General features: G+C 41.1%; 1 long non-coding RNA gene across 2 annotated transcripts in view; it reads left to right on the forward strand.

Annotated features, from left to right (window-relative positions):
- Window positions 1–15,764: 15,764 nt before the first annotated feature.
- LOC143746943 (uncharacterized) overlaps window positions 15,765–24,378 on the forward strand; it is a 69,580-nt gene continuing 60,966 nt past the window's right edge. For both annotated transcript variants that reach the window (XR_013206636.1, XR_013206635.1), the window contains exon 1: window positions 15,765–15,923. This is a non-coding gene — a long non-coding RNA (uncharacterized LOC143746943). The remainder of the gene's footprint in view (window positions 15,924–24,378) is intronic.

The raw sequence follows: 24,378 nt of genomic DNA on the forward strand, positions 1-24,378 counted from the left end.
GTCTCTTCTATCTAGGCTGATATGCATTGCTGGTTCTTCTGTTGTGCTTAAAAATATACAGACTCAAAAATAATTTGTTTTTTTAGAGTGTTTCCTTTTTAGCATTTTAATTATATTTGTATTTAACTCAATTTAAATAATGTTAAGATTTATTGGTGTCCCCCAGCCCTTGGAATTTTGTCAAGGCCCGCAAGAGAGCCCCTGTCCCCTGGCTTAGGTTTGAATACAGAATGCAGAAAATCTTTCCCGTCTATTTTCTTTATATATATATATATATATATATATATATATATATATATATATATATATATATATATAATTTTTTTTTTACATTTTGTGGTGAAATGAAGTGGACATATTCTTGACTGGATCTGTGGGATGCACCGCTAATAGAGAGAAAATGGGAAATTCTGAGAGAAACAAGGAAGGATGGGATCAGGAAACAAAACTCATGCTGCTCAAATGAGCACCACAGCACATTATACAGTTTACATGTGCAAACCTCTAAGCCCCAAATTTTATTTTTCTGTCTTCTTTTTTAATCATAAAATGTAAATCATTTACTTGATCAACACCTGTGGCTGTTTTCTAGAAAACCACTGGGACCCATTATTTCTTCCCCTTCAGACATACAGGATCCATCATTCCATCTACTAAATTTTCTTCCCAATACTGACCTCAGGGTCATATGTCAAATGGGTCAGTTTCCGCTTGGCTGCCAGTTCTACACCTTTGAGGTCCATCAAGAACATTTAAGAGTCTCAGGTTAAGACAGTGAGGGGTTAAGAAACCACTCAGTGTCTGAAATGCCCTGACCTGTTTCCGTGGTTTGCATACCTCTCAATAGCTGCCTGCTAGCCCTCAAGCCAGAGAACGAGTGAAACCCTAGATCCAGCCCCTCCTCCTGTTTGAACATTTAGCAGAAAAAAACATGCACCTTTTTCTCTTTAAATATTACATGGTTTCTATGGAGGAAAGAAGATACACACGCTCTTTTCCAAAACGTAGTAAGTTGGCTCACTGTCTATATAGGCAGCTACCTTCTCAGGCAGCATCCTAAACTTCATAAGTGAATGATTTGTTATGCTCTACATAGGCAGTGAATCTACGTGGCACATATAGCGATCAACTTGACTCAACTTCAATTGATTAAAGTCATGTGCTGCATCCAAATACTTCCCTACTGTATAGTATACGAAAAATAGTATACCAAAAGAGTAGTATGTTTGAATACATAGTATTAAAAAAAACAGTAGACGAAAAGTCCCCAGATGAGCTACTACTTACTCCAAGTAGTTTTCTTGCTTTCCCTGGGAATCGAACCCATGACCTTGGCGTTGCAAGCGCCAATGCTCTACTGTTTGAGCTAAAGTAAAGCTACCCATATACTACCCATATTCATACTAGATAGAGGGTACTTTTAAAGAGCATTTGCAAAGTACATTCAAATGTAGTACCTACTCATACAGTACGCGATTTTGGAAGCAGCAATGATGATATGGAAGTAGCGACATCTTTTCTTCCATATTGCGATATACATCCGAGTGTAACAAATTACCAAAAAAAAAAATCAATAAATAGGGCAGAGACTTAAATCAATCGACTGTTGATCGGGTTTTGAAATGTGTGCATAGCACTCAAAAATGGAAGCTGATGAAGGTGAGATTGCAGGGGTGGGGTTGATGAGAACCAGATGATGTGAAAGGTCCTGCATATGACACCAGAGAGTAGTCTGTCATTTTCAACGGAAGATCCATTTGGGACTTTTTTATAAAAATGTACAAGGTCATTTGATAGATGAATCATTCACCATAAAATCTATAACATGCATTTGGAAAACAGTTATGTTGAATTTTCATTTTATGCTGACCTTAAAAAGTAATTAACTATAGCATGTTGCTAAGCTAATGTTGCTGTACTCTAAAAAGCATAAAAACACACAGCATATTTTCAACATTCAACATTTCAACATTTTTTTTCATTGATGCCTTTAGTGCATTATGAAATGTGAAATATATACATTATTTATAATTAATATTTGCTGAGCACTTCATATTGCATTCTGGGATTACATTTTCCACAAATGATACATGTGATGCTTTCTTAGCATTTGGCCTAAATTAGGTATTTTATAAATTATATTTCATAATTAAAATACATAGCCAGCCTACGATGCTCATAGGCAGCTCACTTTTGAAACAGAGAAAGAGAGAGGCGTACATGTAGGTCTGTGGAAGTGTGTGTACAACAAGGCTCCTCATTTCTTAACCTTAGCTGAGTTCACTTTAATAGTGTGAAGCTTTTCGACTCCGTTTTTACAACCAAATTAGATGATGAAAGCATCCCGATGCAGTAATGGAAATGGGAGGGGAGGGGGACCGTTTCGGAAGCGGGGGCCGGCGATTGTGTCTTTCAATCTCCCGATTCCAGTTGATAAGCAAAACACTTCTCCTTCGCCCTGTCCAATCCAAAGCCTCTTCTTCCATTTATATATTTTATTTATTGATAAAATCTTTTTTGTCTCTCATTTTTATTGTCTGTGCAGTGAATTATCATTACACATTTTTTTTCACCCTCCATTGCATGCATATGTGCGTCTGAAAGATAAGTTGACCTTTCTGAAATCGCAGGCCGGCATCAGATTGAGCGGTTATTGCAATATTCCAATGTGGTAAGATTAAAAGAAAAAGGGCAGTTTTTGAATGCTTCGTGGTATTTGTATGTACTGTACATGCTATAAAACACAGAGTTTCCCTTTGGCTGGCCCCCCAAACACGCTGCATACCATTTTCTCTGGTTGCGACAGCATTCCTAGCGAACAAGACCAGGCAGTGGAGCTGTGATTTAACAGTCTTGTGTTTCTTAAGGGAGAAAATATTTTGTTGACAGGCTGGAGAATATTCACAGGACATTGCATGTGGGAGTGTGCGAGGAAGCACCTCATAGGCAGCGAAACTGTTGATAATACACACTTACTGCACTGTTTCGGAAAGGGTGAAATGTAAAGCTGTTTTGCTGCATTGTAAAAAATAAATGAAAAATAAAAGTAGATTAAATTAAATAAAAGTGGCAGCTGTGGTTGACAGACCTTTACAGTAAAGAACAAGGAAACAGTAAAGCAACATAAAAAAACAACAACAAAAAAACAAAACAAGCTTGTACCCTTACATTTACAATAATTTTTTGCAGTGTGAAAACAAACTTTAGCCTTTTAGTCCAAAAGAGAACAGGGAATAGCGGCATAAAGGGTCTTTATGAAAGGACGTGACAGACGCTGGCGGCTGCAGGGTTAACTTTGAAATTGCCTTGTGTGATATTGAGTTCTGAGATAGTGACCTGACCAGATCTTGGTATTATATTCAAAGCAGGCCAGAAAGGGTCAAACAAGCTGAGATATTGCAATGAGGGTTTGCTCAAGTGGACCATTAGTCTTCGTAATAAAATGCATCCTACGTCTGCAACCGCCAGCCCTATTAATATTCACTTTAGCTGTGCATTGCTGGTGCATTTTCCCTTAGTCAGACAGTCACTGGGCAGCGCAGCCCCAGAGCTGCCTCAGATAATTAGAATGATAAATCGACATGGGCCTCTTTTACTTGAAGGTTGAAGCCTTCCTCTGGGTCAGTACCACGGCTGTGATGAGACGCCTATTCATCTTTGTCCAGTGTTTCAGCAGGTGTGTCATAAAAAACGCATACAATCAACACAACCAAGAGTCTGCTAATGTCAGGTGCAGACATGTTTAAACTCCCCTTCACTCTTACCCCTTTTCCACCAAAGCATTTTGAGAGCCGGTTCGGAGCCGGTGCCTATACTCGCGAACAGTTCTTTGTGTTTCGACAGCCAAAGAACCGGTTCTCGGCCAGGAAAACTGGTTCCAAAGCGGCACCAACTATTTGCTGGACTAGAACCGTTCTTTTACCACGTCATGCTTACGTCGGGGGCTGGGGGCGGGTTTAGATGTGTTCTAAACATCTTTTCTGACCGCAAAGCCAGGAGAAACATTTTCAGAAACACGACGTAGTCCGCCATTGTAATTGTTATGCTTGAAGTTGGCGCAAGCTATTCTAGCTTTTTATTTTATTTTATTTTTTATTGAAAACATTATGTAAGCAAAGAAGAAAACAGTCACAATATAGAACAAATAAACGGAAAGAAAAAAAAGACACAAGACAGGGGTACATAACTAATCAGAAAAGATTACATATCAAAGGAAAAGATTAAAAGACTTACATATTTCAATTGTTTTTAAAGCCTTCTTGGTACACGAGATATAATCCCAAAGTAATGTTGTACTTGTAAGCGTTTCTAGCTAAGACGTATAGCGACGTACACAGTGACGTAACAACGTCGTTCGCTGGGCGCTCTAGTCAGTGGAAAAACAAACAGGTTCTGAGAAGGTTCGCAAGTTGAACTAACTTTGAGCCAGCACCAGTTCCGAACCAGTTCTTTTTTGGTGGAAAAGGGGTATCTGTGAATCCAACCGCATCTTTGGCTGTCTCAGAGTGAGTGCGGACAAAGTGAGGATCGATATCCCAAAAGCTGCTTGGAGAACCCATACATACAGATCTGATAGTGCTATATAGCACACAGCATCACTACTTGTTGGGAAAGTTATTTTGAAAAGTAATGCACGTTACTCCCTTAAAAAGTAACTAATCATGTTACTTAGTTACTTTTTAAGAAAAGTAATGTGTTAAGTTACATTTGCGTTACTTTTTTTACCGCGGCTGGGCTTTTTTTGGGGGGGCAAATGTAAAGGCCCTTTCACATTAAAATGGAAATAATAAGGCTGAAGGAAATGCAAATTCACATCTGTACAGTAGAGGGCGCAGCTCAAACAAACCTTTCAGCTGTTCTGCCATTCTGGATTCCAGAAGAATACGTTTAATTAAAAAGTTTAATTCTTACTTTACCAATAAAAACAAAAAATTAAAGTCATTTTTGCTTATGGTTTAACTGAACCATCGAAGCTCAGCAAGTACATTGGTCAAAAAAGTGAGATAAAATGCATGAAAACATTTGTTTTAACACATATAATTATTGGAGGTTTGCATAGTATTCGGATTGAGCATTTCACTGATTTTATTAATTTTAAGGAATACTGAATCTTTTTATGTGCAAGTGAATGCATGCTCACATTTAGTCTAGAACTACAATAAGCATCATATTCACACTCAGTGTCTCTGCATTCTCCCGATTTCACTCAACATGAGGACAAGAGAGTTGTCAGTCAATAAATAGGAAAACAAAGTAATTTGCTTTACTTATTTGAAAAGTAACTCAGATATTTTGTTGTAAATTTAAAAGTAATGCTTTACTTTACTAGTTACTTGAAAGTAATCTGATTACGTATCTCTAGTTACTTTTAATGCGTTACCCCTAACACTGGTCACTACTAGGGTACTGAATAACTTGACCTGAAGATATCAGCACCAAGGGAGAGAGCTACTGTCGAGACTTAAAGAAATCGTTCAGCTAAAAATCTAAATTCTGCCATTGTATAATCTCCCATGTCATATTAGTAAAATATAAACAAATGTCTGTCGAGGAAAAAACCTAGAACTTAAATGCTTGAAATTTGCTGCATCTAATAATAGTATCTAATTACATCTAATTGCTGAAGAGTTCTATTTAAATAGTAAACTGCCAGAGCTTTTGCGGCTGGTAAGTAAATGCGAATTTGCATTTAGATCCCGTTTGATAAGTGCAATGGCTGTAGACATTTGAATGGGCACAGGGCCAATGAAACGTTCAGACAAAAAGCAGGTCATCTGAATACCACTGATTCTGCCTGACGGCATTCTGTCATGGGTTTTAACGGCTTAAGTAAATATATTGCGTGGAGAACTTGGATTAATTCAGCGCAACAACAATCATTCCCCAGACGTTCTGTGGCACTGTTCACAGTCATTACAGTATTTAATGATCACTTATACATGAATAATCTTTTCACAACAGTATGTTCACAATTTTGTATTTCTGTTGGTCTTAATTAAGAGCATGTAATAATGTTGTATTTGTTGAAAAGGTGAATTATTCTTCACCTATGTGAGGTGTCTCTAAACCTCTGCCAAGAAAATGTCATGTTGCTCAAGGTAAAGTTGTTGAGATAGCAATACATAACGGCGGACATTGAATCTCTGTGAATGGCCAATCAGAGAAGCTTTCATTGCTATCTCAATAGACATTCGATTTCTTGCAAGTAATAGAAATGTACAGGATTTTTCTCCTTTCTTTATATTATTTGCTAAACCGCACCTGCCTGCAACCATTCAGAAGTGAAAATGTAATGTTTACATAAACATTCCTTTGCAACTATACAATTTGGACGAATGAATGAAACATGAGCAAATTCCTCCATATATTTTTTTATAAATACCACTATCAAAACTTATAATGTCTACCTCTAACTACTCACTGTGATTAGTCGATGAATCATACGAAGCAAGTTCTCACACACTAACAGAGTATCATGTCTTGGTTGTAGTCGGACATGATAAAAAGAATGATTTAAGGTTCAGTAAGTGAAACTTTTTCAGAAGTGTTATTAAATTACTTAAAAGAACTGGATCATTTGCTGAATTTGGAACCACATATAACATACTACTCAAACTATAATACTAGAAAGAGTAGTACTATATAAATAAACAATAATAAAAAAAAACATTTAATTCAATTTTGTGTAATCATGTCTTAACTTTTGGAAGTCCATGCAAATAATAATTTAAAAAGTGATGTTAAAAATCATTTTCATTCTGTATACAGTATATACAGTATATTGTCAAAATAAATTAAGAAAAGTAGTAGTATGTTAGTATGCTACACATTCTGAACATTGTACTACAGTATGGTACATTTATTTAAGGGGAAAATCACAATGGTGAATGGAATGAAATTTCACCCGATATGTACTCTGAGGGGGTGTGCTGTCTGATGACTGCATTGTTTGAAAGAAAGAAAGAAAAAAATCACATTGAACCATGCATGGAGAAAAGCCATTAACATGTACACCATCTAACAAGACAGGTAGACTGCCTGTCTATTGACCACGCAGCTGTCTCATTGCATTCCCAGGCAGTTATTGATGCCAGTGCAAAAGGATGGAAAAAAATACTATGTTTCTTAAAGGAAAGGCACTGAGAGACTTTGCCCATAAGGATCTCCATATGGGCCTCTGAGGATAGACCTCCTTCATCATCCTTTCACCTGCGCTCTGACAGATGGACGGAGAGGGGACCACTCGGCCGTTAATTGCCCTTTTCCCTGCTTTTGTAATGGCGTGGTCCTCAGGTTCGCTGGGCCCTCTCTAATTAAAGAGCTTTGAGAGCAGGAGCGAGGCATCTGGTCACTGCCATTTCCATTCCCACTCACCAAACAGAGCCAGCCAGACAATGATAGCCAATTATCTCGTTTATTAAAAAAGAGGAGGCCTTGGCGGGTAATGATTAGCGCAGATAGGGGTTCGGCAGCCCGGTCTCATGCACATCAAGGGCAGCTTGCTGGAATTTTAAGATCCAGCTGAGGCTTTTTGTGGGAAACAGCCGAGCAGTTCATTATACATTCAAGTATGTCAATCAAGACAGGGAGTGTTGACCTCTTAAACGATGGTTAGTAATTTGCAAAAATAAAGAGGAAAAATGAACTTATTTCAGTAATCATCATGACAAGATAAGGGTATCTTTGAGGCCAGCAGAAACTCTCGTAAGTGACTCATATAATTGGCTGAAATCAACACCTTTATGAATTGTAAGACCTCATTTTTATTTTTGCAAAACTATTTTCATTGTATGCTTCCAGTGGTCCATGAGGTAAGATGGATTACTTTAATACAAATTGCAGGGCGCATCCGAGTTCACACAATTTGAATGAGAGCAAAGTGAACTGCAATCAGCCATACTGTGCCTATTTATCACCTGTACACATACAGTAAATTAATGAAAAAAAAAATATTTTGTATCTGTGTAGACTATGATATTTTCCAAGATTAAACTGAGTTCAAGAGATATGTCACTAAAAATGCCGTTGCTTTACATCTAGGTTTGTATTTGTTCTGAAAATCTTTGATCTCCACCCATGATGATCAAGGTCTCTGTGTACCTATGCAATATACAAGTAATGTTAATCTCATTTAGGGATACCCTCTCCTCTGTCCTAGTTTGGATAACAGCATTAAGGTAGACACCGTTGTTGTCACGCTGAGGTGGAAGCAAGGAGGAAGCAGGATCCAATTGCAGCACACTTTATTTAATAAACTCAAACTACATAAAGACTCTGGCTAGGGCACAAGACTCAGGAACAGAACCACCAACATCAAGGTACAACAACAACATTATTAAGAACTCACAAAGACTGGACTGAAACACAGGGCTTAAATACAAGGCCAAACAAGCTAAACAAGATAACAAGGGGGCGTGGTATACATGAACACAAACGAGGAGCGGGAAAACTGAACAGGACTGAACCAAAAGCACAAAGACCGGGGGAACACAGACAGACATTACAACATAGCCCCCCCTCTATGGGCGGCTCCCGACGCCCATCAAAACTAGAGACATAGTTCGGGAGGGTGGTGGAGCGGAGGCGGTCCCGGGGGAGGGATGGCGGGCCAGGTCCGTGCAGGGAACGGGACCGGGGTCTTGCGATGGCGGACCTGGGCCATGGAACATGGGCGGAGCTGGACGAACAGACTGCCAGGGCGGAGCAGGCTGTGGGCGTGTCCACGACGGAGCAGGCTGAGGGCGAGGCCACGGCGGAGCAGGCTGAGGGCGTGACCAGGGCGGAGCAGGCTGTGGACCCTCGGGCATCCAGGGCGAAGCTGTCGGACCCTCGGGCGTCCAGGGCGGAGCTGTCGGACCCTCGGGCGTCCAGGGCGGAGCTGTCGGACCCTCGGGCGTCCTGGGCGGAGCAGACCCTTCGGGCGTCCAGGGCGGAGCTGTCGGACCCTCGGGCGTCCAGGGCGGTGAAGACCCTTCGGGCGGCCACGGCGGTGAAGACCCCTCGGGCGGCCACGGCGGTGAAGACCCTTCGGGCGGCCACGGCGGTGAAGACCCCTCGGGCGGCCACGGCGGTGAAGACCCCTCGGGCGGCCACGGCGGTGAAGACCTTTCGGGCGGCCACGGCGGTGAAGACCCTTCGGCCGGCCACGGCGGTGAAGACCCTTCGGGCGGCCACGGCGGTGAAGACCCTTCGGGCGGCCACGGCGGTGAAGACCCTTCGGGCGGCCACGGCGGTGAAGACCCTTCGGGCGGCCATGCTGGAGAGGACCCTTCGGGCGGCCATGCTGGAGAGGACCCTTCGGGTGGCCATGGTGGTGGCCTACTGCCCCCCCCAAAAAAATTCTTGGGGGTAGCTACGGGGTCGTAGCCTGGAGAAGGCACCGGCTCAGGAGAAAGAGGCAGAACCAGCGGTGAAGAGGGCTTTAGGCTGGGCAGGACCAGCGGTGAAGGAAACTCTGGGCTGAACAGGACTGGCGCAGGATCAGCGGGCTCTGGTGCAGGATCAGCGGGCTCTGGCGCAGGATCAGCGGGCTCTGGCGCAGGATCAGCGGGCTCTGGCGCAGGATCAGCGGGCTCTGGCGCAGGATCAGCGGGCTCTGGCGCAGGATCAGCGGGCTCTGGCGCAGGATCAGCGGGCTCTGGCGCAGGATCAGCGGGCTCTGGCGCAGGATCAGCGGGCTCTGGCGCAGGATCAGCGGGCTCTGGCGCAGGATCAGCGGGCTCTGGCGCAGGATCAGCGGGCTCTGGCGCAGGATCAGCGGGCTCTGGCGCAGGATCAGCGGACACCGGCTCAAGTGTGTGCGTAGCCCACACACACCACATGGCTGTGGCCATAATGGCCAGTGTTGCGGTCACTGAGGGCTCAGGCGGCGCATGCGTGGCGTGATCAGTCTCTGACTGGGAAGACGTGACGAGAACGGTCTCTGGCTGGACGGTCTCTGGCTGGACGGTCTCTGGCTGGACGGTCTCTGGCTGGACGGTCTCTGGCTGGACGGTCTCTGGCTGGACGGTCTCTGGCTGGACGGTCTCTGGCTGGACGGTCTCTGGCTGGACGGTCTCTGGCTGGACGGTCTCTGGCTGGACGGTCTCTGGCTGGACGGTCTCTGGCTGGACGGTCTCTGGCTGGACGGTCTCTGGCTGGACGGTCTCTGGCTGGACGGTCTCTGGCTGGACGGTCTCTGGCTGGACGGTCTCTGGCTGGACGGTCTCTGGCTGGACGGTCTCTGGCTGGACGGTCTCTGGCTGGACGGTCTCTGGCTGGACGGTCTCTGGCTGGACGGTCTCTGGCTGGACGGTCTCTGGCTGGACGGTCTCTGGCTGGACGGTCTCTGGCTGGACGGTCTCTGGCTGGACGGTCTCTGGCTGGACGGTCTCTGGCTGGACGGTCTCTGGCTGGACGGTCTCTGGCTGGACGGTCTCTGGCTGGACGGTCTCTGGCTGGACGGTCTCTGGCTGGACGGTCTCTGGCTGGACGGTCTCTGGCTGGACGGTCTCTGGCTGGACGGTCTCTGGCTGGACGGTCTCTGGCTGGACGGTCTCTGGCTGGACGGTCTCTGGCTGGACGGTCTCTGGCTGGACGGTCTCTGGCTGGACGGTCTCTGGCTGGACGGTCTCTGGCTGGACGGTCTCTGGCTGGACGGTCTCTGGCTGGACGGTCTCTGGCTGGACGGTCTCTGGCTGGACGGTCTCTGGCTGGACGGTCTCTGGCTGGACGGTCTCTGGCTGGACGGTCTCTGGCTGGACGGTCTCTGGCTGGACGGTCTCTGGCTGGACGGTCTCTGGCTGGACGGTCTCTGGCTGGACAGGCGGGACGTGGATAGGCTCCAGGGATACTGTGAACTGGCAGGGTGCTTCATCAGCCAAGCCCACCGTAGATGCCGAACCCCCCAAGTAAAGGGCCAGGTCAATATATCCCTCTAGGGTCCAACCGGTATAATCATCCGGCATCAGTTGCGCGATATCCGCATCCAGCCCGCTCCAGAACAGGTCCATGAGCTCAATGTCATTCAGCGATCCCAGATGGCAGCAGTTCAAAAAGTCCCTCACATACTTCTCGATCCGCTGGCCATCCTGAAACATAGAGGCTAGAAATCTTCTTAGTACCTGGTTGCTAACAACTGCTGGATCCATTGGCGGTGAGTTCTTCTGTCACGCTGAGGTGGAAGCAAGGAGGAAGCAGGATCCAATTGCAGCACACTTTATTTAATAAACTCAAACTACATAAAGACTCTGGCTAGGGCACAAGACTCAGGAACAGAACCACCAACATCAAGGTACAACAACAACATTATTAAGAACTCACAAAGACTGGACTGAAACACAGGGCTTAAATACAAGGCCAAACAAGCTAAACAAGATAACAAGGGGGCGTGGTATACATGAACACAAACGAGGAGCGGGAAAACTGAACAGGACTGAACCAAAAGCACAAAGACCGGGGGAACACAGACAGACATTACAACAGTTGTGGGTTTAGATAAGCCATACACATTAACATGCACGAACATACACCCACACATGTTCACACACAAAAAATAACACAGTATAGCTCAATGTGAGAGTACAGGCATAGAGGCTTAGCTAGTAAGAAAGGAAAAAGAGAGGCATTTTAAGTAGTTTACACACAAGTGTGATCTTTAAATACAAGAATGCTGTTTTATTTCTCTGTTTACTACTAGAAATGAGTCTTAAAGGCATGTTGAAATGGGCATCGACCTCTGAAGTAGTGTCGCCAGCCACATACTAAACAATTATGACCATTTACTTTTCAAGTCAATCTCCTCACCATCCAAAACCATTGCTCTGCAAAGCTAGGTTCAATAACACCTACCTGAATTCTCATTATTTTTCTTGTACTTCTGCATTTGGAGAGGAAAAAGGACAAATGAGTATTATACTGCTGCTTTTTGTCTATAGCCAGCATGTGGTGTTAATCTGTTTACCTTCAATCTTCCTGCTCTTTTTCTAAGCTATGTGTAGCCACAGTGATACTTACTGCTATATTATTTACATGCTTTACAAACACAAACAAATGATCCCATGCACTGCTATGCCAGCGTGCCTGTACAAACCCTCCTGCTGCTTTCCATTTCAATAACGGTGCTTTGTTTTTTTCCTTCCCACTTCCTGCCGTCCTTAGCAACAACAGGAGCTACAAGCACTTAATCAATGAATTAGCAGTGCAAGATATGCAGAGTGGGCCTGGGGGTCAAAGGAGATGAGCAGGCCTTTTGAGTTATGTGATGAGCAGTGCACAAAGTGCAATAACTGACCAGCCAGTAATTTGCTTAATAGCCCGTCGAATCCACACTGCAGAGCTCAGGTTTAGACGACACTTTGAAGAGATGAGAGATAGTGACCTCTCCGTGATAAATTGACAACCTGTCTGGTGAGTTAGGGAGAGATGGGGATCTTGGCCATGCCAAGTTGCTGCTAGCAATCGGACTAATGGACGTGAGCGGCTGGACAGGTTTCTGAGTTTTGACCCTCCCGTGATCCAGCTGGGCACAAAGCCAAGGCCATCAGAGTAAGGTGTGCCATGTGCAGACTTCATAGGTTGGCATGATGTCTGCTTCTCATTTTATCAATATTTGTTATCTGTGTGGCAAGCAGGGCTGGGCCAAGAGCCGTGAGAGAGCGGTGCGAGGCTGGTGGCGTGATTGATGATGAGCGCCACCTGCGTGCTGTACCGGTCTCGTATCTCTCACGGAGGAGCTTTAGAAGCATAAAAGGAGAAGCGATGACAGTGAAGGACGAGAGAGGACCAGGCCTGGACGTTATGTTATGTTTTCTTTATGTGTGTGCGGCTGCTGCTTTTACTTTCGTTTTGTGTTTATTTATATATTAAAGTGTGAAACGTTCTGTGGTTCCCGCCTCCTTCTTCCCTTATCATGCATCGTTACAATCTGGATAATGCTTTATGCATTATGTCTTCATCCACTTGAACACTGTGTGTCAATATTTGATGAAGATTAAGTTTATCGAATGTTATTGATCTAGGCTTTTCAAATCATCTGAAAGGGATAGTTCATTCAAAAATGCTGTTCCAACCTAATATTGTTCCAAACCTGTATGCATTTCTTAGATAGACAACACAATAGACAATATTTTGAATGTGAGGTCTTAAAGGGACATGGTGATGGTACAAAAAGCAGATGGGAAAAAATATATTCAATGCTTTGCGTTCTCAGTTACTCTGATAAACTTTTTAGGTTCGCTCGCAAAACTTTTGTGATGGAAATACTATGAGGTAAGAGGAAAAATTTCAGTGCTTTTACAAGTGAATGCAAAGTTTCTCAGTTCATAGATCCTAAATATCTGGTTTTGATGAACTTTCTGGACAGACATTGGGTTATGGTTTAGCTAAAATTTCATGCAGGCTTTACCTGATTGCCAATATGTGGGTGACCCACTGGTTGTTCTTTTCTGGAGGATAAAAATAAATCAGCCCTGGATTTAAAGTATGCAATATTTAAATTGGATTGCATGCCGTCTTAAATGAAGGCAAATAATTTCATGGTTGCTTCATTTGAGATAATAATACAAGATTTCCCACAGTTGATCTTTACATATAATTTATTTTATATACAATTGAATGCAGGGTTACAAGTCCTGAAGAGGCTTTTCCACAGCAGAACATAAATTCTTTTTTGTTTATTTATGTTTGTTTGATATACAGAATTCAGTTTATTTAATGCTGCATAAAATTTAAATCATTAATTACACGTGATTTTTTTTTTCAGGAGTCAGGAAGATTTTAGGATTTTTTTTAAATACAATAACTGTACACTTAGTGAAAAAACAACTTTTTATTGTTGCAAAATTAGACAACCTGTACACAAGCAATTTGTTGTACCAGCATTGTTTGAATAGGCAAGGGCATAGTCAAATTTTAGAATTCAATTGTTTAGAATGAATAAATAGATAAATAGTTAAATTATAAAATTATAAATAAATAACGCCACAAAAAGCTGATTGATGTCCGTACATACAGGACTCCCTAATGGAATGGAACTGACAGTGATTGCAAAGGCCCATTTAGCAGTTGATGTGTTATTATGATTGGACATGTCAGTCTTTCTCCATTGATTAAAAAGAAGCAAATACCCCCAAAAATGTACCCAGTGTTCACAGTTCTTTTTTTTGCATCTGCAAAATGATGAGTGCATATTATTCTGTCAATCCTGGTGACATTCAAAGTGAAGCCAAAGATGAGAAAGAAAGGCGTTATCATGAAGAACTTTACCCCCCACCCCCAAAGAAATAAAAATAAAGCAACAAGAAAAGAGAAAAGAATATTTACAGAAATGACAGTCAAAAAGTCAAAGAAGTGACCGCAATTTTCTATGGCTCAAGTATAGAAATGCATACTTGAAGCATATTTCTGTGACTTTTTCAAGGGCCTACTGACAGCTGATCAGACCCTGCCCACACCTCTGGGTGTCCGCTTGTTTGTTAAGAAATACAGACACATGTCTTTGCAGCAGACATCCATTGTCTCTGAACTGAGCTGACGGCAGGAGTCCACTTGTCCTTGTTATCTGGTGTTTTTCGCTCTGACTGCTGCTTTCCTGTTATGTTAGTGTGTATATGTGTTTTTGCAGTGCGCAGACACAGCTTTTGGACCCCTCACTGGGCACACTGTTGACAGTAGATATGTAAGGAAATTTAACAGTTCCGGTTCCTATTCCTTAATGATTCTGGTTCCTTAATTATTTAACTAACTTTTTATTTTTTTTGGAGGACGAAATATTTGGATAAAATAAATTCTTGGATCATATTGCATATAGATTGCCCTCAGCATGCAGTATGTTGCCAAATGATGAGATCATTTCAGATTAAAAAAAACTGATAAATGTTAGTTCTTATTAAAGTGTTGTCTTTAAATTACTTTTGAATTACCTTTTAAGAGACAGCATAATTGCAGTCCAATAACTGACCTGAACAATTGCCTGTATTTAAATACAAATACTAAGCATTCAAAAAATATAGTTTATGTTTCATTCAATTAATACAATTATTATATTAATTTCATTACTCTTATAAAATACAGCTGATAACAACAAAACACAGCTTCCTTTTAGTGAATAAAAAAGGAAGTAAATAACCCTTGTGCACCTGTTCATTTAAGTGAACCGTGAAGCAACTGGAATAGTTTGATTCTCCGAACTAATGATTCGTACAATTCAGTTCGTTTTAGTGAGACAATGGCTGCATCCAAAATCGCATACTCTCGAGTAGGTACTTATTTTGAATAAGTAATTACTTCACGACCGCTAAAACAGTATACAGTCTATATAGTATGAAGGTGTGTGTAGAATGAATGTACTATGGGCATAGTACATTTGCCACATTATCATGTGACCTACCAGTGTCAGTTATAGCCTAGGTCGCTTCACTGCCATTCATAAATCCTCTCCCGTGGCTTCAGAGGATAGTAAAGTGTCCATTGTATGCACACTTCAGAATCTCGCGGGAAGAAGTAGGTCATCTTTTTGCCTACTCTTTTATGAGTAGGCCTACTGTGAATTCAGACATACTTCTTGTCACATACTGTTTTTCCCCCGTCTATATAATAGGGAAGTAGCCTATGCGATTTCGGATGCAGTATAGGCTTTACATTTATTTAGTGAATCAAATATACAGCACGAACCCTGTATTATAGCGTATCAAAAGTGTGCATATGATGGACACTTTAGCTACTATCCCACTAGGGCACAGAAGAGGATTTTTTTTAAATTTAATTAAATGCTTGAACACAGCACAGCAGATTCCATCCACTGTATGCTGTGAGACACATATACCCACATGGGAAATAAATCTCGTCTTGACAGTTGACACCGCTGATGGAGACCTAAGTTACAGGCTTCGAGTTGCCGCGCTCCCGCCATTTAAGATCCAAACGACAGCAAGCATCATATGTAAGTGCCCAGTTACAAACTTTGAATATGACCAGATTTATTTAAAGACGGTATAAATCATGCACATTCTCAATAAATGTGACTCTGAATATGCCCAAACACACTTAGCTGTTGCACTTTGAAAGTGAGATAATTTAAACTGTCGGTCAGGCTGAAGCAATCATTGTGTATGTATACAGAAATGAAAATGGCAAATGTAACCCGGTCAATATAGGCCACGATAATAAATAACGCAGGCTTGGTTCAGAAGATGAGGGCAAGAATGCGTTTTCACCACCCATGTCATTTTAATATAGTGTTTTAATCATGGCAGGGGTTGTTAAAGGCTTTGGCTGGCATACTCACCCTACGTACAGTTTCCTGGGCCAGTAAGCTCGCCACGGAAGAACGCTAAACCCCTCATCTATATTTTCATCATTCGCATCGTGCCGTACAATCACGGCACGTCCTCGGCAGTCAACACAGACTGCATGATATTTTCTTTTTTAAATTAAAAAGACAAATGCCACATGTCTGGCAATAAAAGGGCTTTTGATGGGAAATGATTCCAAGGGCGCCCGTTTTTACACCATTTATCCCGATACAAAAGCCTTTGTGAGACGCCTGGAAGCAAGCGTGTGCAGGGAGGCTGGATGGGGGCATGAAGGCAGATCGAGTAGAAGTTGGGTGTTAATACGGAGATTGGCCGGAGATTATCGCAGGTTCACGGATATTCAGTCACAAGGTTTAAGTCGCTGCTTTTCTACACTGGTAACCATGCCAACTGTGCCAGGAAACTATTAAACATCTCCGCATCAAAAAACAAGGACCTCCAAAAGCCACAATGCAGGTCTATCCCACCCAAAACAGAATAAGCCTCTCATCAGTTGGGAAAGTTCCTCACCGAACAGGTCATTTCTTTTTTTTTTTAAAGCTAGGATCCAAAACTCATTTTCATACATATTGTCTCTCCCACATTTGGGTGGGTTTTAAATGAAATTGTGAGAACAGTGGTATTCAAAGCGACTCATTTGTTTAGCATCTGAATATGCTGTATTTGATGTAAAAAGCATTCAAATGCATTTAACAGTTTCAAACTATTTTAATGTTTGAAGCAGTTTGGTGTCTTATAAAATGTTGTGGATTTGAAAGCATTATCCCCTGTGAAAATGCAAATATGGGCCTGAGGAAAATGCTTAACCTTGTAAAATAGTTAGAAACATCTTTATTTTTTTTTCAAATGGAACAATTGGTTGCAACTTAAACAATATTTTTTTTTAAAATTGAAAAAAGTGCTGTTCTCTAATACACCAGGCTTTTTTGTCCCATATATTATGATATAGGAGAATATGGAGCTCACACTTGAGAAGAAAACAACAACAACAACAACAATAACTAATTTTTATTCAGAGGAGCAAACTGCACAAAAATATTCTAATTGGTAATTGTTATTTATATGGCCAAAAGTAGGATGATCACTCTATATCTCACAATAAAATATCTTAGCAAGATTATATTATGCTTATAATGCTTAGTTTTAGGATTAAAGCCAAAATGTATAATGAAATGCAAAAATGATGATTTAGAGAATCCTCAAAAGTCTGATGTATCATATATGATACTTAAATATTAACATGATTTTTTCTAAAACAAATATTTATGGATAGTCAAGTAAACCTAAGTTGCTTCAGTCTACTAAATGTTCACTTAGAAATATAACCAACAATATAAATATTACTCTTGCGTTTACTTTAAAATGATTAAAGATTTCAAAGCAAAATGTATCACCTGAAGGTGGACATTTTTCGAAATTATACTAAAAGGCACTTTACTTGCAAAAACAGTATGATCTAACAACCATAGATCATAAGGCATTTAGTAAACTGTGTTTGACCATGTTAATAATTTAGAGGCCTTAGAAATTCACAAATCAAATATGATACAGTGTGAATAAGGGTAAGGCCAGCGTGACAGAAGTCCTCCCTGCATAAGCTCTATGGACACCATTGTCCTGTAAAACAAAGATCAAACCACTTTCCCAGCTAAACTAAAATCATCCTACTTTCAATTCTCTTTTCATTGGTCTAAACAAAAACAAAACAAAAGAAAATAAACAACAAAACCCCTTAATTATGGCCTAGGTGGCTTGCAGGGATATTATTTCACGTAGAACAAGTGTTTAGCTGACAAGCGGTCTGAGCTTTTCTTTCTCTGCGTGATCAAAAAGCCAGGCAACAGATGTCAAGCTTTTGAATTTGCACACGGAACATGACCTCAGGGGTCAGGGCCTATACATCCTGCCCAGGCCCCAAGCTGTGTAAGGCGAGGGCTGAGCGTAGAGTCTCCCAGGGCAGGTGGGTCTGGGTACGCAACCATCCCAGCATTCTCTTGCACTGGGTCGCACCATAATGATACCCCATTCGTGCCCCTCGTACATCTCTGTGGCGTAATGCGGGGCTTGACAATGTGCTGTTTCTGGCAGGGACCTGGGGTGGGGTGTAGGGGTTAACCTGGCCCACTCCATGGGAAAGAAAACATCAATAGAACTGGGTATTAGCAAAACTGAAGCATAGGTTACTCAGGAATTAATGAACTTTCAGGCGGACTCCTTATACCGTATTGACAAGATGAAGTTGAAAAGCTGCTCAAGTCTCGAGTGGAGAACCACACAGAGGCGGGGTTGTGAGTGATTGCCTCCAGAGGAAAAAGAGCTCCCTGAAAGGGAAAAAACTGAAGAAAGATAGACAGAGAGCAGAAAGCTGTATCTTCAGACACCGTTGAGTGGTAGTACCATTTCATTCAAACACCATTTCTTTTTTTTTTACTTATCCTAACAAATGTCAAGAACAAATCTCAGATGTTATACATCTCATAAAATATGGATTTTATGTTCTGCCTGGACATAAACAGGAAGTCTGGACGGATCAAAAGGCTTGCCCCTATTTTTAAATGTCGAGTATAGATTTTAGTAACATTATGAGTTTACTATTTTTTTATTTAGATTACCTATGCCGTCATCTAATACTTATTACTTATTAAAGGTAATCTATGTAACTTTTTTTTGTTTGAAATTAACAATTAAAATAATTTGTCAATTAGATCATCAATCCTTCTTCAAAAACATGTTTTGTATCACCCTGTATTCGCTATGGTAAGCCTATTATACAGGTCCTTCTCAAAAAATTTGCATATTGTGATAAAGTTCATTATTTTCCATAATGTAATGATAAAAATTAAACTTTCATATATGTTAGATTCATTGCACACCAACTGAAATATTTCAGGTCTTTTATTGTTTTAATACTGATGATTTTGGCATACAGCTCATGAAAACCCAAAATTCCTATCTCAAAAAATTAGCATATCATGAAAAGGGTCTCTAAACGAGCTATTAACCTAATCATCTGAATCAACTAATTAACTCTAAACACCTGCAAAAGATTCCTGAGGCTTTTAAAAACTCCCAGCCTGTTTCATTACTCAAAACCGCAATCATGGGTAAGACTGCCGACCTGACTGCTGTCCAGAAGGCCATCATTGACACCCTCAAGCAAGAGGGTAAGACACAGAAAGAACTTTCTGAACAAATAGGCTGTTCCCAGAGTGCTGTATCAAGGCACCTCAGTGGGAAGTCTGTGGGAAGGAAAAAGTGTGGCAAAAAAACGCTGCACAACGAGAAGAGGTGACCGGACCCTGAGGAAGATTGTGGTGAAGGACTGATTCCAGACCTTGGGGGACCTGCGGAAGCGGTGGACTGAGTCTGGAGTAGAAACATCCAGAGCCACCGTGCACAGGCGTGTGGAGGAAATCGGCTACAGGTGCCGCATTCCCCAGGTCAAGCCACTTTTGAACCAGAAACAGCGGCAGAAGCGCCTGACCTGGGCTACAGAGAAGCAGCACTGGACTGTTGCTCAGTGGTCCAAAGTACTTTTTTCGGATGAAAGCAAATTTTGCATGTCATTCGGAAATTAAGGTGCCAGAGTCTGGAGGAAGACTGGGGAGAAGGAAATTTCTGAAATGCCTCAGGTCAGGAGAGTTGGCAGGCCAATTGAGCACAGTAATACCATGGTCAGTAAACCATTTACCAGTGGTTTTGGCACTGTGAGCAGGTGCCAGGTCGTGCTGATAAATGAAATCTTCCACTCCATAAAGCTTTTCAGCAGATGGAAGCATGAAGTGCTCCAAAATCTCCTGATAGCTAGCTGCATTGACCCTGCTCTTGATAAAACACAGTGGACCAACACCAGCAGCTGACATGGCAACCCCAGACCATCACTGACTGTGGGTACTTGACACTGGACTTCAGGCATTTTGGCATTTCCTTCTCCCCAGTCTTCCTCCAGACTCTGGCACTTTGATTTCCGAATGACATGCAAAATTTGCTTTCATCCGAAAAAAGTACTTTGGACCTCTGAGCAACAGTCCAGTGCTGCTTCTCTTTAGCCCAGGTCAGGCGGCCTTTGCCGTTGTTTCTGGTTCAAAATTGGCTTGACCTGGGGAATGCGGCACCTGTAGCCCATTTCCTGCACACGCCTGTGCACGGTGGCTCTGGATGTTTCTACTCCATACTCAGTCCACTGCTTCCGCAGGTCCACCAAGGTCTGGAATTGGTCCTTCTCCACAATCTTCCTCAGGGTCCGGTCACCTCTTCTCGTTGCCACACTTTTTCCTTCCCACAGACTTCCCACTGAGGGGCCTTGATACAGCACTCTAGTAACAGCCTATTTGTTCGGAATTTTCTTTCTGTGTCTTACTCTCTTGCTTGAGGGTGTCAATGATGGTCTTCTGGACAGCAGTCAGGTCGGCAGTCTTACCCATGATTACGGTTTTGAGTAATGAAACAGGCTGGGAGTTTTTAAAAGCCTCAGGAATCTTTTGCAGGTGTTTAAAGTTAATTAGTTGATTCAGATGATTAGGGTAATAGCTCGTTTAGAGACCCTTTTCATGATATGCTAATTTTTTGAGATAGGAATTTTGGGTTTTCATGAGCTGTATGCCAAAATCATCAGTATTAAAACAATAAAAGACCTGAAATATTTCAGTTGGTGTGCAATCAATCTAACATATATGAAAGTTTAATTTTTATCATTACATTATGGAAAATAATGAACTTTATCACAATGTGCAAATATCTTGAGAAGGACCTGTATCACTCGCCTGTGCGTGTGACATCATATTCGTAAATAGAGAAAAGTTTCACCGGCATGTATGATGTGACTGAGCTTGTAATAAAACTAGTCAACTTTGGCTTGGCCCCTCGACGTGGATATGGTGTTTTTATTACTCACCAGGTGTAGTAAAATACTCATCAGTATTTTATTGAACAGAGAAATTGCCATATGTAGCTCTCTAACAGAGTTCAAACATTATCTATTGGAAGTGTCCGTTAATGTTGTTGCAGCGCTCCTGTAATTTATTTTCTAGGAAATACCGTGTCTATAAATGGTTATAGCTATGTAAAAAACATTTGTTCACTCAACTTAATTTTTTTAGTTATGTTTTTGCGTTGACTCAGTTAAGTTTTTTTTACTTAATCTACTATTTATTTCAACTTAAAAAGTTTAGTTGACATAGTTAAAATAGTTGACCCAACTACTTATCTCAAGTAACCTGGACTTGCAAAGTTTAGTTGAAAGATGATACAGTAACATCTTCAGTTAGTAAACTTGAGATCCTTTCCATCTAAACTGGCTATATCTCTTAAGCCTATAGTGAAGGTGTTATTAGCAGTAGGATAATCTCTCTGGCCAGAAAATCAGTTATAAAAAAATGCAACTTTTGACCATATCAAACTAGCAATCGTCATGATAACAACTTTTGTAACATCATTAATTAAAAAATAGCAGTGTTTCTAATTAGTCAAAAGTCATGCAGAGCCGAAGCAAAACTAAAACAATGCACAACTAAAACAATGTTCTTCCTTTTATGTGAGACGTTAAAATATATTTTCAGTTCATTATGAAACTGGCGGGACAGATTAGACTACGGCCAGCCGCCACAATCTAATTAATGAATGGGACACACTGTATAAACTAGGGCTGGGCGATAAATTATACCATTGAGATCGAGATAAAACTTACGTCGATAACGTCGATGATAAGCTCAGGACATTTTTACCCGGTATGGATTAATCTAACAACCTATCAAACAGCAGACATAAACACGACAATAGTCAATTCATGTCGCTAATAAGTGATTGAACTGCACGGTCTGATACCCAAACTCACACACATGTGATGCTCACAGTGTTTTCAGCATCTCCCCTCTAAATTTATGAGGACATGAACACATGAACTTCATCTCACACTGAAACTAAAACTAAAACTGAAAGATCTTCACGTCAAACGGTCAAAATAAAACTTTGGTTTAACTTTCGGGAAATTATGAAATATCTCACTACTGTATACTAAAAAATCTTTTTTTTATCCATGTTTTACATTTATGCAGTTCTGTTGTGCAGCATATTATTTGAAAACAAAAAATAGAAATGTGCTTTGTTGTAAATTAATTGTGATATTTTCAAATTGTTTACATATATCCTCTCCTATTAATAGTAAATGAATATTGTGGTAAATATCATATTGTGATAATATTTTTTGCCACATTGCCCACCCCTACTATAAACATTAATTTGTGGCTATTTAAACATGATATTAGGGATGCATGATATTGAATAAAAATGTGATATGTGATAACTCAATATTCGATGTGAGATACGATAATACTTTAAGCGTGTAAAATGATTTTCAATTATGTTTAAATATATTTAAAAATTGAAATATGAAATATAATATAAAATGTTTCACATTCTTTTGTGAGAAGAAAGCATCCCTACAACTTCTGAAAGTGAACAGCAGTGTTTTACTCTAACATACAAAGTAAGTGTCATTTTAACGTCAGTGTAAACCAGGGAGTTTCAGGTAGCCCTACAATAGGTTTATTTAACTACAGAAAAAATAATATATATATAAATAAAATATTTACCGATTCTTATTAAAGCTACAAAAGTTATTCCGTCAAGAGCAGTGTGTGGTTTTCTCTTTGTCTTTTGTTCTTTGATCAACATTAAGCACAGACAGAAGCAGCAGTGTTGCCAAGTCCATGGTTTTCCCACGGAATTGGGCTACTTTTACATTGTTGCCATGGTTTTTTTTTTTAGTTTGCGGGTTGAAAGGTGTGTGTGAGTACTTCGCTTATTGCTCCTAATAATATTAAAGGGTTAGTTCAGCCATAAATGAAAATTCTGTCATTAATTACTCACCCTCATGTCGTTCCAAACCCGCAAGACCTTTGTTCATCTTCAGAACACAAATTAAAATATTTTGATGAAATCCGATTGCTTTGGAGGCGCTCCATTGACAGCTATTTAATTGACACTTTGAAGGCCCAGAAATGTAGGAAAAAAATAGTTAAAATAGTCCATGTGACTACAGTGGTTTAACCTTGATTTTATCTTTTGTATCAGTCTCTGACGCACGTTCACGAGAGCGGGAGCATTCCCGTGAATATCACATATCGTACATTTGCGATATTTCAATAATTTTCGATGTATCGTGCAGCCCTACATGCTATAATGCATTTTATTCGTTGGTTATTTGTTCATCCACTGGAATATGTTGCATAATCTGTCCATCTTGTCTATATGTTTTGAATATGACATATGTTGGTAGTCAGTGTCACCACAATAGGTAACCTCCCATATCACCTACTCATATTTAGCTAAATTTTTTTTCCACAAATTAACTAGTATACATTAATTTGCCTTTGCTTTTGATAAATGCTTATTCTATAAATGTTTTTTCTCTCATGCTGTTGAGGAGGCACTGAATACTTCAACTTGCTTTTAATCTCATTTTCTGAATATTAATCAGTTTTAAGTGAATAAGTACTTCATTCTATGGAAGTGACGGCATCCTGTGTCACGGTTAAAGCGCTTTAGATCAGATTCATGATGCAAAGAGCTGATATTTCCCCCGAATCACCTTTCACAATGTCACACATTCATTTGGTCTCATTAATCATTTCTTAACCAAGAGACCACACTAGCATCTGAACCTGTTCATATTATTGTCTGTGTCTTTACCAGACATGACGTAACAAGATTCTAATAACAAGCAATTTGGCCGCCAACATTGAAAATGTAAATGCTATGCTACACAACAAAACCACAGCCAATCAGAAAAGTGTGGTTTTACCTGTTTACATGCTCTCTTGATCTCTTTTTTATGACTTGCATGATGCTTTTCCAGACACCAAACTTTTAGTTCTCTTACGAGAGGTTCTGTCGTATTGCGTAAGCTAGCTTACGCTACGGGTAAAGTCATCTTTGCTCGAGATATTGAAGCCAAAAAATTATCCTAAATTTTGTATTTATTGTCAACGCAGTGCTGCAGCTAGCAGACCTAGAGCAGGCCATATCGTGTGCTCATTGGTTGCCCTGCGGCAACTGCTGCAACCTACCACTGAGCCTCTCGCGTGAC

The sequence above is a fragment of the Siphateles boraxobius genome, unplaced genomic scaffold, assembly GCF_051911475.1.
Source record: "Siphateles boraxobius isolate OS27281-9 unplaced genomic scaffold, OSU_SipBor_1 22, whole genome shotgun sequence".
Lineage (NCBI taxonomy): Eukaryota > Metazoa > Chordata > Actinopteri > Cypriniformes > Leuciscidae > Siphateles > Siphateles boraxobius.